The following is a 14,426-nucleotide window of genomic DNA, read 5'->3' on the forward strand; positions in this document are numbered from 1 at the left end:
GATGTGTTACCTCCGTTGGAGGAATATACTTTTCTTGCTCGCTTGATTCATGACAGTGCAGTTCAAGCCCAAACGAAACCCATTCCAGATCCATCTGTTCGACGAAGGCCTCCAAATCCATGGTGGGACAGTCAGTGTACTAAACTTTACGTGGACAAATCGAACGCTTTTAAAGTTTTTCGGAAACACGGAACCCTGGATAACTTCAACGCGTATTTTTCTCTTGAGCAGCAATTCAAAAACCTGATCAAGGGGAAAAAACGTGCGCATTGGCGTAATTTTGTGGGAAGTTTGTCGCGGGAAACATCCTTAAGCACTTTGTGGAATGTGGCACGAAGCATGCGTAATCGTTCTTCCACGAACGAAAGTGAAGAACATTCGCATAAATGGATTTTCAATTTCGCACGGAAAATCTGTCCAGATTCCACACCTGTGCAAAAAATCATCCGAAGTGTGTCTCCGAACAGATGCGATCTGGATTCCAGCTTTTCAATGGTGGAATTCTCACTTGCTCTCCTATCTTGTAACAATTCAGCTCCGGGAATTGATAAAATAAAATTCAACTTGTTGAAAAACCTCCCGGATGCCGCCAAATTCCGCTTGTTGAATTTATTTAATCAATTCTTGGAGCATAACATTGTTCCCGAAGATTGGAGACAAGTGAGAGTTATTGCTATCCAAAAGCCTGGGAAACCTTCGTCCGATTTTAATTCGTACCGTCCGATAGCGATGTTGTCTTGCATTCGAAAATTGATGGAGAAAATGATTTTGTTCCGATTGGATAAGTGGGTGGAAACAAATGGTCTCCTTTCAGATACCCAATTTGGGTTTCGAAGGGGCAAAGGAACAAATGATTGTCTTGCTTTGCTGTCTTCAGAGATACAAATGGCGTACGCAAAACGTGAGCAAATGGCTTCAGTGTTTCTTGACATAAAGGGAGCTTTTGATGCAGTCTCAATAGAGGTTTTGTCAGACAAGTTACACTCCCAGGGTCTGCCTCCTCTATTGAACAACATCTTATACAGCTTGCTTTGTGAGAAACATCTGAACTTTGCTCACGGAGATATTGCAGTTAGAAGAACCTCTTACATGGGCCTCCCGCAGGGTTCATGTTTGAGTCCACTTTTGTACAACTTTTACGTAAGTGACATCGACAGTTGTCTCTCTGAAGGCTGCACTCTAAGACAACTTGCAGATGACGGCGTGGTGTCTGTAACAGGATCTACTGAGTCTCATCTGCACAGACCTTTACAAGATACTTTAGACAGATTGTCAACCTGGGCTTTGGGGCTTGGGATTGAGTTTTCCCCACAGAAAACGGAGATGGTTGTTTTCTCAAAGAAGCGTAGACCTGCTCAACCTAAACTTCAACTCCTTGGCAGATCGATCACTCAATCGAGGTGTTTTAAGTATCTTGGGGTTTGGTTTGATTCCAAATGTACCTGGAGAGCCCACATTGAGTATCTGAAAGGAAAATGCCAACAAAGAATCAATTTTCTCCGATCAATCACTGGCACCTGGTGGGGAGCCCACCCAGAAGATCTTTTAAAATTGTATCGAACAACAATTCTCTCAGTGATGGAATATGGTAGTTTTTGTTTCCAGTCAGCTGCCAAAACTCACCTCATCTCTCTCGAGCGTATCCAATACCGTTGTCTTCGCATCGCTTTGGGCTGTATGCCCTCAACGCATAACATGAGCCTTGAAGTTTTGGCAGGAATACTCCCACTTAAAGATCGATTCAATTTATTATCACTTCGGTTCCTCATCAGGTGTGAGGTCATGAACCCATTGGTGATCGTAAATTTCGAAAGGCTACTTGAGCAAAATCTTCAATCCAGATTTATGTCTATATACCATGTCTTCATGTCCATGCAGATTAATCCTTCTTCATATTCCCCAACTCGTGTTTACATCCCTGACTACGACAACTCTTCTGTCCAGTTTGATTTGTCTATGCAGCAAGAAATTCGTGGAATCCCTGATTCGCATCGTCCACTGCTGATTCCAAGAATTTTCGATGCTAAATATAGACACGTCGATGCTGACAAAATGTACTTTACTGATGGGTCGCTAATAGAGGAATCAACGGGATTTGGAGTTTTTAACGAAATAGTTACCGCCTCATATAACCTCCTTCCACCATGCTCGGTATACATCGCAGAATTAGGAGCCATTTACTGGGCGTTGGATAGCGTCGTTTCAAGGCCGGTAGGACACTACTATATTATAACGGACAGCCTTAGTTCTGTTGAAGCAATCCGTTCAATAAGACCGGGAAAGCACTCACCATATTTCCTCGGGAAGATACGGGAAATTCTGAGTACTTTATCAAGACGTTGCTTTGCCATCACCTTCGTTTGGGTCCCCTCACATTGCTCGATAATGGGCAATGAGAGGGCGGACTCTCTGGCAAAGGTGGGGGCGATAGAAGGCGAAACGTATCACCGTGAAATCGTCTTCAACGAATTTTACTTCTTAGTTCGAAGGAACTCTCTTGTCAACTGGCAGCGCAAATGGGACGAGGATGAGTTGGGTCGGTGGCTCCACTCGATTATCCCAAAGGTAAGCCTTAAACCCTGGTTTAATAGATTGGACCTGAGTCGGAATTTTATTCGTATATTTTCCCGTCTCATGTCTAATCATTATTCCTTAGACGCGGTACTCTACCGTTTTGACATTGCTGGCAGCAATTTGTGTAATTGCGGTCAAGGTTACCATGACATCGAACATATTGTCTGGTCGTGTGAGGTCCATCTTGTCGCCAGAACGAATTTAATAGACTCCCTTCGGGCCCGAGGAAAACCACCTAATGTTCCAGTGAGAGATGTACTAGCAGTGCTAGATTTGGACTACATGTTCGAAATCTACCTTTTTCTAAAAGCTATCGATCTTCGCCTATAATTCTTTTTATTTTCATGTTTCCCTTTCTTATCCTCTTTTTCTTTAAAATAAAAGTGTTAAGCTAAGCACATAATTGTAAAAACAAAAACGAGTTTGGCTCTTTAAAACCTGAAAGTATGAGCCGTTTCAAATAAAGATTTACAAAAAAAAAAAAAAAAATCTCCGACACTTGAAATTTTTATCTATAGAAAAAAAATTGGCATTGATGTGAGGAGAATCAAATAGTTTTTTAATGGAAAAAATGAAATTTAAATTTGATTCGATACTGAATACCCTCAATTTTGATTGAAATTTAAAACTTAAGTGTAAGCTATAATACTTTTCAAAAAGTTTTCACAAAATATATTTCAAAATTAAACTATGCAATCATACTTGATGCCCTTGTGGTTTCCTTAAGTTACTAATAAAATATGAAAAATGCCTTCAACAAACTGATGATATACATTGAATGTTATGAAAGTATTAAATAATTTTTTTTTTTCACTCAATACAAAGACGCTCATTCATATTCGTATAGGTAAAAGAAAACGTTAAAACACAAACTTACCATCGATTCCCAACCCTAACAAGAACTTCAATTGAACCACCTAAGCTTCTAATGCCATGCATTCTTGCAGAAGCTTTTCTTGTTAGAAAAAGCTTCTTTTGCGTACAAGTTGAGCCACAAGAGAAGCTTCTCGCATATCTCAACTTGTACGCAAGATTGAAGACAATAAAACTTGTGTGTGAAATATTTCACGAAGAAACCGAAGAAACATTTCATTTTTTCTTTGCTGTGGAAATTAGTTTGTCAAATTTGTTACTATAAAACTACAATTTTTGAGCAAATGTCAACAATTTAAATTAAAAAGATAAAGAAAAATCACTCATCTTGCTTTCCAGATCAATGCTGTAGAACCTGATACATCCAGTGAAATTTTCAGAACGGCTTTTTCTCTTGGCTTGGCTTGGAGGGCGTAGTACCCAGCCCCCACGCTCATACTATTTGGGAATGAAAAACGTAAAAAACACTTTTATTTGCTCTTTTTCGGTTATACTTTAACTTCTTGTGTTGCAACTAGTTATGACACTTCACCTTGGTGCAATATAAACACTTTTCTACATATTCAACACTTTTTCAGATCAAAATTGAAAATTTTCTCCGAGAGCGATTATCGAGCGACTTCCTGACTACACGCTTGTCCAGCTTGGGCAGCCGGTCGACACACATGGTCGTTTTTTAGGTTGATTGTCCCAAAACTGAAAAGTTTTGGTGAAACAACCAGCATAATATCACGAACGTCGAACACTATCAGCGGCAAATACAGTCCCCTCACAATCATGGGTCACATAGAATTATTAGTCACGGGCCATTTGCACTGCTGATATCTACTGAACTAAAAGGAAAATTTTCATACTTCTATTTTTAGTTTATCGATAATATCATCAAAATGCATTTAAAATATTATGTGTGCGCTTGAAAACAGTAAAATTGCTGTTTGAACAGTTTTTGTCATACGTTAAAAATTATCTATTGAACTATCGCAAAAATTTCCAATGTTATATCTTAAACCGTTAAGCCTCTTATGCGGGTATTTGAAAAATTCCATCAAAATAAATAGGTCTCATGTAAGCAAAAAGGACAAGTTTTTTTTTTATAATTCTTTATTTGAAACGGCTCATACGTTTAAGTTTTAAGGAGCCACACTCGTTTTTTGTTTTTCACAATCATTTTCTTAGTCTAGCACTTTTTTTTTTAAAGAAAAAAGAAGATAGAAAGGGAAATATGAAAATAAAATAGGGTTATAGACGGAGATCGATAGCTTTTAGATAGAAGTAGATTTCGAACATGTAGTCCAAATCTAGCACAGCTAGCACGTCTCTCACTGGAACGTTAGGTGGTTTTCCTCGGGCCCGAAGGGAATCTATGAAAGTCGTTCTGGCGACAAGATGGACCTCACACGACCAAACAATATGCTCGATGTCGTGATAACCTTGGCCGCAACTGCACAAATTGCTGCCAGCAATACCCAAACGAAAGAGTACCGCGTCTAAGGGATAATGATTGGACATGAGACGGGAAAATATACGAATAAAATCTCGACTCAGATCCAATCTATTAAACCATGGTTTAAGGCTTACCCTTGGGATAATCGAGTGCAGCCACCGACCCTTGTCATCCTCGTACCATTTGCGCTGCCAGTTGACAAGAGAGTTTTTTCGAACCAAAAAGTAAAATTCGTTGAAGACGATTTCACGCTGAAACGTGTCGCCTTCCATCGCCCCCACCTTTGCTAGCGAGTCTGCTCTCTCATTGCCCACTATCGAACAATGTGAGGGGACCCAAACAAAGGTGACGACAAAGCATCGACTTGATAAAGCACTCAAAACATCCCGTATCTTCCCGAGGGTGAAAAGGACAAGTTTACGTTTTCCAAATGAAACTGAGCGAATAAAACGCGAAATTTTTAAATAATTTGCAAAATAAAATTGCCCCATAATTGTTACAATATCTACCAAATTTCACACAATCATGGGTCACTTTTTTGCTAGCAACGCAAAACATTTCTTGGTTGCTATAGCTCAAACCAAATGCTCCTTGAATTTATACTATCAAAGAATGCCCTGAATGTTTGCCAGAAACACGATGATTTCCATGTTGATGTTGCCATGGACTTCTATGTGACTAATAATTGTGGGCAATTTGACTAATAACTGTTACAAGCTACAATTTTGACCCATAATTGTGGTTTTGAAAAATGCTGATTGTTTCTGTAAATTATGTTATTTTTTAACAAAACTGAAAATAAAAACACATTTGAACTCAAAGAGGAAGCATTTAATGACTGAAATTCATGCAAAGCTTGATATTTGGTCAACTACCACCCGAATAAACAAGCATTTTGTGGTGAAAGGATACGTTAAGTGACTAACGATTGTGGGGGGACTGTAGGACTATATTTAGTTTTCCGATTAATCGGGCTACCGTTGAATACGAAAGGTGCCATACTAAATCGGCTGATGAGTATAGGCACACTTTTCACACAATTACGTAAGATTTAGTAGCACAATAAGTTTATCTATACGTTATCGGGGAGGATCGGCCAATTTAGTAAGTTTTCGTAGGACTCTATTTAGTTGGCATACTTTAAGCACAGAGAACAGAGTTCGAGCTGGAGCTCAACACGTGTGTTTGAATACCAACCTAAGTTTCAAACCAAATTCGTAAGTGGACTAACATCCATAAGATGTCGCTACCGGTACACGTATTTTTGTTTTCATTTTTTCGACACGCTTAGAAATTAATACTCATAGCTTATCTCAAAGGAAGCCAGTGCAATGTATGACAGTAACACAAATTTTGGTGCAATAAATTTTAAAACAATGCTCGTTTCGTCTATTTATTAGAACAAACTTTCTTCCGACGGGTCCTACAACACCACAAAGAAGGCTGGCCAGGAAGTCGAAAACCCTGAGGTAGCTATCGAAACCACAGCTACAGGAAGCCACCACCGGACCCTAACGGAAACTGTTCTTGGAAGTGACCCCAGTTAATCCCCTTTCCTTTCCTTTAATAAGTTGAATTAACAGTTGAGTAGCCGCGACGATTACGGCCTCCTCTTACTAACCCAAAGTTAGGAAAAATACTCACGGCACATAAAAACTTTATAAGTAAAATGCCTTAATAAAACCTTTTGTAAATAAAAAAAAAAATTTAAAACATCATGATTTAAAGAAAAATGCAAATCATATTTCAATCACACTTGAACGCTGTCATATGCCCCAATTAAACAATTTTGGCGCTGAATTGAATGTTGAATTCCAAGTGTTAAAGTATGTGTTGGGATTTTACTATCAGTTAACAGTTTTCTAGAACAGAAAATGAGAACATAAATGTTATAATTGTAAATTATGGCTCGATATTCTGGTTGACGTTACCTGAGATTGCTACATGAGGACTTGTAACTCAGGATTAGTAATCAGTAGAAATGAATAAATAATAACTGAGTAACACATGAGTTACAAGATAACATCAACCGGAATACCGACCCGTAATTAACAATTATAACATTTATGTTCACATTCTCTGTTCTAGAAAACTATTTACTGATAGACATACTTTAAAACTTGGAATTCAACTTTCAATTCAGCGTCAATATTGATTGAACAATATGACGCATATGCTGGGACATATGACAGCGATTAAAGTGTGATTGAAATATGATTTGCATTTTTTTTAAATCAAGATGTTCATAAAATTTATTACACAAAAAGTTGTGTTACTCTCATATATTGCAATGGCCTTATTTGAGATAAGCTATGAGTATTAATTTCTAAGCGTGTCGGAAAAATGGAAAAATATGTGTACTGGTAGCGACATCTTGTGGATGTGAGTCCACTTACAAATTTGGTTTGAAACTTAGGTTGATATTCTCACACACGTTTTCAACACATTTTTGTTCGGGGCTCGATGTCTGTTCTCTGTGCTTTAAGCCTATTTAGTAAGGAATGGTCAAAACTGAATTAGTTATCGACAGTTATCGAAAAACTTATTCGGTACAACTGTGTTCGATATTTACTCTTGGGCTCGAACTCACGGACATCGGCTCAGAAAGCAACTGAGTAGCCAACTGAGCTATATCACAAGCCCTTTTCAAAAAATGTGCAAACAGCTCTCATATTCCAGAAGTGCATTTTTTATAAATGGAATACCACTCTTAAATAAATTTATAAAAAATCTAAATCATTTTAAATCTTCTTCCAGTACAAAAAACCAACTCAAACACTCCATTGATTCCAGAAAAAAAACCATCAAATTTGTTACTTTGGTTAACAGAAAACAGGATAAAATTCCAGTTTTTTCAATCAGGTTTTTGCCTTGTTAGAATGCTTTCCAAAACAGAATTTTCGTAAATTTAGCTTACAAATATCTCCAACAATTTTTTTGTGAAAATATCACTTTTTTATTCAAAAACTTTTAAAATACTTAAGTTTGTTTTCAATCGCAAGAAAAACACCAGTTTTTGAAACTCAATATATCGCTTATAGTAGCTATCAATATTTTTTCAAAAAATATTTATAACACTAGAAGACGACCTAAAAATGGATTCTACTTACTTTTTAAGTGATCTCTGAAGTAAAAAGCCGTAGTAAAATGAGTTTTAAATTCTTCGAAAATTTACACCCTATTGTTTACCTTTTTTCCTAACTACAAAACGTCAAACATTTACCTGGCATCGCGGATAGGCCGACTAGTATGAACGAAAATCGGCCGACGCACCCTTCGCGAGTCGACTAATGCCATATTCGTTTTCATCTGGTGGAAAGATGGTTGTGCACCAACTGCTGTCATCTTCATATAAAAAAAAAGGTTTGACAGCACTTGGTGCACTACCGGTGCACCACCAGGATGAAAACGAATATGGCATAAGTATGGCGAATAGTAGGGTGTATTTCCTATCGGGTAACGTACCAGCCGCGGGAGGCCAACACATTGAGAAGTCTCGACTCAAAAAAATAACGAAAATATTCTAAGTTCGGAATCTTAAAGCCATTCATTTGGCGGCAGAAAGATGAACTGTAATCATTTTTTTTCTTGGTGGGTTGTTTGGTTATAGCCAGAGATGCGTAAACTCGCCTCGGAAAGAATCACGGAAAATAATAAAAAGGTAAAATTTACCGAGTTAGCAAAGGTAAACGCTCGTGAAAGCCAAAAAGGTAACTTCTACCTCTTCGAGGTGAAACTCACCTCACAGTGAGGTAAAATTTACCTGAATCGAGGTTGGAAAAAAGGTACAATTCACCGAGAAAAAAGGTGAATCCAAAAAAGGTAAATCTTACCTCGTAGCGAGGTGAAGTTCACCTGAATTGAGCTCGATAAAAAAGTATAATTCACCTAGAAAAAAAGGTAAATCCAAATAAGGTAAAACTTACCTCGTAGCGAGGTGTAATTGACCTGGATTGAGCTAAACAAAACGGTACAATTCTTCTAAAAAAAGTAACTATTCGCCGAACCCGTTCATTGAGGTTAAGCACAGAGAACAGAGTTCGAGCTGGAGCTCAACACGTGTGTTTGAATACCAACCTAAGTTTCAAACCAAATTCGTAAGTGGACTAACATCCATAAGATGTCGCTACCGGTACACCTATTTTTTTTTTCATTTTTTCGACACTCTTAGTAATTAATACTCATAGCTTATCTCAAATGAGGCCAGTGCAATGTATGACAGTAACTCAAATTTTGGTGTAATAAATTTTAAAACATCATGTTATTTTAGAAAAATGCAAATCATATTTCAATCACACTTGAACGCTGGCATCTGCACCAATCAAACAATTTTGGCGCTGAATTGAATGTTGAATTCCAAGTGTTAAAGTATGTGTTGGGATTTTACTATCAGTTAACAGTTTACTAGAACAGAAAATGTGAACATAAATGTTATAATTGTAAATTATGGCTCGATATTCTGGTTGATGTTACCTGAGATCGATACATGAGGACTTCCCGAATAGAATTGCACCATGAAAAAACAATGAATTACATGTTCACGCACCATGTATTGTATGGTTTATACAACGATTATTATCGTTCTCGATACCGTGAATACACATTAGAATTCATAGTTTTTGACCATACATTTCATCGTTTTGACGAAAATAACCATGAAAAAGGGGTATTGTTATGCAGCGTGACCATGAAAAAAATGGCGATTTTCCATACATTGAGAAGCCCAAAAATATAAAGTTCATGGTTGAAACAGCTTCCAATTTTTCAAAGTAAAACTATGAAAATCCGATGATTTTCATTGTTAAGCCGCTGTAATAAAAATTTTCGCTCATGGTGGGGTTTTTGTACTTATGTTTTGGTTTTGTCATCATTTTTATAGTTTAAAAAAAAAATTAAGTTAGTTAGGATGGATTTATTAAAATTTATTATTTATTTTTAAAAAAATACACTTCACTTAACTTATCGTTTGCTGGACCCGTCTGGGGCTCACACTCCGGTACTCCGAACCTGCTCCAGACGTCACCCATTCACTGCACTGTGATTGTTTTTTTGCTGAAATTTATAAAAATAAAACATTAAACACTATTGCCTTTTGTTCATTTCGATTTTAACTCATCATTGCGTGCATCTTCGAGCACTTCGAATGAATTCATTCTAAAAAACACTCGAAAACTATCCGACCGACGATTTTGTTTAGACGAAAAAAGAAAAACAAAGTGCCGCGCGAGCCGCAGCCGTCAAATTGTTCGTACACGAAAAACTTGGAAAGTTTAAATTTCTGAATTAATTCACGCTCGGATGTACTTTTAACCATGAAGTACATGGTCACATTCAAATTCATTGGATAATGAATGTGATACCATGGTTCTGTTCTATTCGGGTTGTAACTCAGGGTTAGTAATCAGTAGAAATGAATAAATAATAACTGAGTTAGACATGAGTTACAAGATATCATCAACCGGAACACCGACCCATAATTAACAATTATAACATTTATGTTTACATTCTCTGTTCTAAAAAACTATTTACTGACAGACATACTTTAAAACTTGGAATTCAACTTTCAATTCAGCGTCATTATTGATTGAACAATATGGGGCATATGCTGGGACATACGACAGCGATTAAAGTGTGATTGAAATATGATTTGCATTTTTTTTTTTGAATCAAGATGTTCTTAAAATTTACTACACAAAAAGTTGTGTTACTCTCATATATAACAATGGCCTCATTTGAGATAAGCTATGAATATTAATTTCTAAGCGTGTCGAAAAAATGGAAAAATAATTGTACTGGTAGCGACATCTTATGAATGTTAGTCCACTTACGAATTTGGTTTGAAACTTAGGTTAGTATTCTCACACACGTTATCAACACATTTTTGTTCGGGGCTCGATGTCTGTTCTCTGTGGGTTAAGCTGTTTTGTCATTCTAGGAACAAGTTTTGCTTTGTGCCTAATATATGAAAATCGGAATAGAATGGTAAGTGTTCTTAAATATCATTTAGTTGTGCTGGTTCTCGTCATAATTCTATTGATTTTGTTTCAGATCGGCCCATAGAGCTTTGAGGTGTATTCCACGTCATCCTTTAGCCGGAAAAGCCGAACCTGACCGGATTAGTCGAACGGAGGAGGCCATGAATGTACGCAACGCAGGTGGATTCAGCGGCCATAGCGGCTCAGAAGAACGCGAAGCCGAATTACCAGTCCCTATTTATCTCCAATAAATATCATTTTTGAAAGAATTTTGTATTTTTTTAATTCTTATTGAAGATAACAATCAAACCAACCAGCATTTACCTTTTAAATCAGTAAATGGGAAACAGTATTATTTACTATTTTGGTAGGTGAATGCGAAAAAGGTAAAATTTACCTTTTTGCTAGGTGAATGAAAAAAAAGGTAAAATTTACCTCGAAAGAGGGGTGGAAAAAATTCACCTCGCAAAAAGGTAAATTTTACCTTTTTTTTATTTTCCGTGATCATTCGGCTGATTTCTTCCGAGTTTAACTTGCTATTTGCAGATTGATTTTATCTTCGTTCCAATCATCACATCAATGTGCACAAAACGAAGAAAACAGTTTTGCATTGATGTTTTCCATGCCTCGCAGGAATAAAATCACAACAACGAAACAACAGAACGAAGCTGACCGTACACGAATGCACACGAGCGATCGTTGCCCGACGAACCGAGTTAACATTCCTCGCACCCTTCTCTCGCTCGTTTCCCGTTCCCTTGTATCTATCACTTTTAGCCACGCCCCCATGCGTTGTCCGAGTCCGATTAATGTGTTCGGCTGCCGAACGAAAACGATTTTTTTTCAGAACTGTACGCAGTGATGCCACATTTCTATCGGTATTTTGAAACCCAAAACAATCTTTTATCGGTATGTAAATCCTAAAAATCGGTATGAAAATCGGTATTTGAGGTGGATATTGAAAAATACCTACATTTTCAACTTCCTAACGTATTTTTCTGTAAATAGAAGCTTGCAATAAACAGCAAGTCTAAGAATTCTTATGAATGTTCATTTTTAGTTCAAAACTAGCTGACTAAATTTGTTTTAGCTTATATTATTGCATTTTCCCCGTAACTTGGTTCTAGGTAACACTAGTTTACTCAAAATTACGGTTTTGAAATTTTAACAGAACTTTATGTTTGTCATGACTTGTACATTTTTTTTTAATTTTAAAACTATCTGCTTTTGCTGACGAAAGCAAAAATCACAAATGAAAATTCAGCAGAAAATCCGAAATAAGTGTTTCTTTCCAGTACTCATAACTGAATGGAAATTTATTTTAAGAGTTACCGTTTGATAAGAAAAATAGGGGCATGGAAAGCACCTTCAGGTTACACGTTGGTTAGGCATATAAATCAAGTAAAAATTTGAGACTTTGATGTTTGGCTAAAGTGGGATGTAAATTTGATAAGGCTATAATAGAACTAGGTCAACCTAAAGGAAATTTTAATTTAGTAAGCACTTACAAATCCAATGGCTGTTTTACCTTATTACATACCGTGTATCACTTCAAATCTAGACATACCCTATCTGGCAACAAGTTGAACAAGGATTATGATTATATTCAAACGGTGTATGTATTTCCTTGAAAAGTTAGCATCTCACGAGACAAGAGCTTTAATGAGATCGTCAATTGAGATTGACCTTAAGGGGGGGTGTAGGGTCGAACACTTTCAAAAAATCGTTTTTTTTTTAATTTTTCTATTTTCTTATTGTAAAACATTTCAAGAATGTTGTGTCAAATTTTCAAGTCAATTGAAGCAAAACTGTAGAAATTATAGGCCTTTATCTCCTCCTATCTAATACTGCAAGAAAGCAAAAGCAGAAACTTCAAACGCGTTTTTCTCGAAAGCACATTTTTAAAGTCCGTGGACATCTGCATTTGAAAACTGCTTATCCGATTCTTTTCAAATTTGGAACATATTTTCTACATATAAAATACCAGACCCCAACGTTTTTCTTTTTTTTTTTTTGGGGAGATTTTACAGATAAAAAATGGCGGATTTTTTCGTGAAAAATCGTAGTTTTTACTTCAAACAGCCACAAAAATTTCATAAAATTTTTTTTAAGTTAAATAAAAACGTTGGGGTCCAGAAAAATATCTATTAAAAATATTTTGCTCTGATTTTTTGACTTCAGATGATTCTGTGCTGAGATACAGTGTCCACCGCAAATCCTGTTTTCTAAAAGGCATCCTCGAAAGTGCTCCGTCACCGGCTCATTTTCAATATATTTCTACGAAAAAATTACTAAATGTTCTTTTAACAATGCTTTGTGTAATGCCAAAAATTTGAATACATTTGTTTGAACGATAGCTCTATCGTGAAAATGGTGTTTTTTTTTACCCGTTAGACCCTACCCCCCTTAAGGAACTTCTATTGGCAGTCGCAGAAGGTCAAATTTCAGCCTTGAGCTTAGTCCATTGGCTTTGAGGTTGAGTACCATAATAGTGCATCACACTATTATGGTACAAAGCAGCGTGAACAACTGAACAAATTATGAGAGTGAGCCGTGGAGATCTTTGCAGAATACTTTAAAAGTTGTTCAGATCAAAGTTACACCACGCCAGCTACCGAACTTTGTCTTCTTTCTACGGGACCTTTACGAGGATAGCTTGAATGAAGTGGAAATTTTGAAGTGGAATGAATTTTTAGTTAAAATCTTAAAAATCGGTATGAAATCGGTATGTTTTGCCAAAAATCTGTAATCGGTATATACCGATTCTTGGTCAAAATTTTGCTCAAAAATCGGTATAAATACCGGAAAATCGGTATGTGTGGCATCGCTGACTGTACGTTCGTTTCGCTGATGTTTCCCCCGATTGCTGTTTACACCTGCCGAGTTTACCCGAAGCGTTCTTCCTGATGCTTTCCTAATTGAACTATCGATAGCATCATTGCAGTTTGAGTTTAACGAAATAAAATCGTTCTGCAAATAAGGGCAAAGTGCGAGTATGAAGACCCGCGATTTTAACATCTCTGGTTATAGCAGCAGAAACCAAACGATGACCTTGAGCTACCACGTGGTTTGGGAGAAACAATTCCTTCCTTTGTCGTTCACTAATACGATCAGTTCCAATGGTCCTTTGGCTAAACGGCGCAAAATTCCGAATCCAATGGGTCGTCCAGAAATGGCCAAACGGATCAAAAAATCCGGATCTGTCGGGTTGGAAACGCGACGCGTGAAAAACTAACCACACTTATTTTACTTAATAACTGAAGAGCGGGTAGATGTGTAACTGCACGCTATGCGACGTCAACGTTTCGAATGTTTTTTTTTAATTTGCTTGTTTCTGAATATGAGGTAAAATGTTCGTTATTGAGACCAGTTTACAGTTCGAACGTGTATGTTTTAAAGTACTGATTGAGAAAAGTACATACGTTTACTTGAGAGGAAAGGACGTGACACCTGCTAAAATCTGCTTCCTCGACCTTCATAAGATAGGTTAAACAATTTTGTTTAGAAAATTGAAATAAAGAATGAGAAGATGATATTTTTTGTGAGTATTTGTTTATTTG

The sequence above is a fragment of the Uranotaenia lowii genome, chromosome 1 (assembly GCF_029784155.1).
Source record: "Uranotaenia lowii strain MFRU-FL chromosome 1, ASM2978415v1, whole genome shotgun sequence".
Classification (NCBI taxonomy): Eukaryota; Metazoa; Arthropoda; class Insecta; order Diptera; family Culicidae; genus Uranotaenia; species Uranotaenia lowii.